This window comes from Salvia hispanica, chromosome 1, assembly GCF_029641045.1.
Source record: "Salvia hispanica isolate PSC_SH4W2 chromosome 1, Shi_PSC_v1, whole genome shotgun sequence".
NCBI lineage: Eukaryota > Viridiplantae > Streptophyta > Magnoliopsida > Lamiales > Lamiaceae > Salvia > Salvia hispanica.
This window is the reverse complement of record NC_142692.1, coordinates 53018521-53021270: the sequence shown is the minus strand read 5'-3', so window position 1 is coordinate 53021270 and position 2750 is coordinate 53018521.

Below are 2750 nucleotides of genomic sequence, written 5' to 3'. Positions count from 1 at the left end.
TGAATAATATCTCAAATTGAGCTTAGCAAGACATTCACATCTAAATGACCGACACCTACGCTTCTTAAAAGACACTTCAGTTGATTGGGATGCATGACCAGGTATAAAATTCTTAGAGCCTTGTCTGTTGCAAGCCAAATACTGCCACTTAGTAATACCTTGAACTGATTTGTTACCCATTTTACGAATGCCAAAACCAACTGAACGAGCATAATGTTCATAGAAACCAACTGCTTCTACTAATGTATTGAATTTCATACCAATCATTGGCTTCAAAGCATCATCACAAACAGGAATGTACATACCTACAAATCAGTAAAAGTATCATTTTATCATAGTATCATTTTATCATAATATCATTTTATGCACTAAAAGTATCATTTTATGCAGTAAAAATATCATGTTATGCAATAAACCTATCATCACAAACAGGAATGTAAATACCTACAAATCAGTACTAGAATCATTTTATCATAGTATCATTTTATCATAGTATCATTTTATCCGACAAAACTATCATGTTATGCAGTAAACCTATCATCACAAACAGGAATGTACATACCTACAAATCAGTAATAGTATCATTTTATCATAGTATCATTTTATCATAATATCATTTTATCCGACAAAACTATCATGTTATGCAGTAAACCTAACATTTATAAGCCAAAAGTATCATTTTAACACATAATCGACAATACATAATATAATCAAATAAGAATTTCAGTACATCAGAAACATAAACCAATCAACAACTAATATTAATCTAAAATCAAATTCAATACATGAATATGAACACAATCAATAAGCTAAATAATAGATAATGATTGTTACCTTCGTTATTTGCTACAGATTCCATCGAAGCAAATTTTCACAGCAATTGAAGAGGTAATCAATGAAAATAAGAACGCAAAATTGAAAACATCTTCCCGATCACAATTATGGAAACAAAATCTGGAGCCTATGGAAACAAAATAAGCGAGAAGTATGGAAACAAAATCGCAGAGAAGAGGAGAGAATCAAATTGAGTGATCTGGATCAAAATGGAAACAAAATCACAGTGAAGATGAGAGAATCGAAAATCGCTGAGAAGAAACCGATGAGAAGAGCGTGAAATCTGGAGTGAATCTGGAGCGAAATTCAAAAATTAAATTAGCGAAATGACATATTTACCCTCTGCGCCTATTTTTATTAAGTAAATCTAAGTTTGAATCTCAACCACAAGATTATAAAATATGTGTGGTCCAGATTTAGTTATAGAGTTATCATGTGATTTGAGGGTTATGATATGATCGCATCTCTCTCTCTATATATATATATATATATATATATATATATATATATAGGGGTGCATTAAGGTCCTTACACTCCCTTAGTCTTAAACTTCACACTAATATCAACCATTGGATCATTACTTTAGATGGGTGAGATTTAATGGTCCGTGTTACATTATTAGGCCGATAATGTACATTAAAAGGGTAAGATTGGAAACACTGAATTAATTTCACACGTTTTAAAACTGTAAGTGCGCTAATTACGTGGGATATTTTCTGCGAAGATTCACATACCCCCTCTCTCTCTTTCATTCCACTCTCTTTCTTCTCTCACGTCTCTCACCATTTCCCCCACATCCAAAACCCTAACCGCCTCTATTCATCAGAGAGAAACCAGCAATCGCCGCCGATTGAGGCTGTGAAACCCGGAGTCGACGTGATTTCAAGAGCCACTTTCAAAATTCTAGTTGTGCGCGCTTATTCGTCTGAAATTGGAGGTCGATGAGTTGAAATCTAGTGAACCCAAACTCGGTTTATCATGAATCTACTGAACCATTCCGCTGTCGCCTGTTGCAGAATACAACCAAAGGTATTTTTTCAACGAGATTACATTCGATTAAAAATGTTGAAATTGATTTTGATTTTGGGCGTACAATATTGATGCAGAATACAATATTAATGTTGAAATTGATTTTAATTTTGATTTTGTCAAAATTAGATGTTGAAATTGATTTTGATTTTGTTGTTCGCAAAATTAGGTGTTGAATGTAATGTAATTTAGATGTATGTTTGCAAATGAGTCTGTAAAATAGCATCAATATCAAACATTATTTGTTTGGAATGCTACATTTTTAAAGTGACGCTCGTACATTATTACTGTAGCATTCTGAAGAAGGAGGAAATTCAAAAGGAAATTCGTCAGCTACATTATTTAACCAATGGCTGTACATTATTTGCTCTATATGCTCCATTATATATTCTTTCAATATGCATTTGTACATTACTTTAACCCAATATTTACATTATTTCATACTGATGTGCTACATTATACTGTATTATTGTATTATCTACATTTTTAAATGTTTTGAGTTACATTATTTGCTCTATATGCTCCTTTGTATCTTCTTACATTAGGCATCTATACATTATTCAACCCAATTTTTACATTATTGTGTGTTATGGTATGATCTGTTACATTTTTAAAAAACTTTCAGTTACATTATATGCTCTATATGCTCCTCTGTATCTTCTTACATTAGGCATTTGTACATTATTTACTCAAAACTTTACATTATTCCATACTGATGTGCTACATTATCGTGTGTTATATAATGCTCTGTTACATTAATACACTTTTTTTACTTACGTTATCGGCAGCATAAGGTTACAGTAAATATGCATACATTAGGCCTTTGCACATTGTTGCATCAAATATTAACATTATTTCACACTGATGCGTTATATTATTATTTCTTA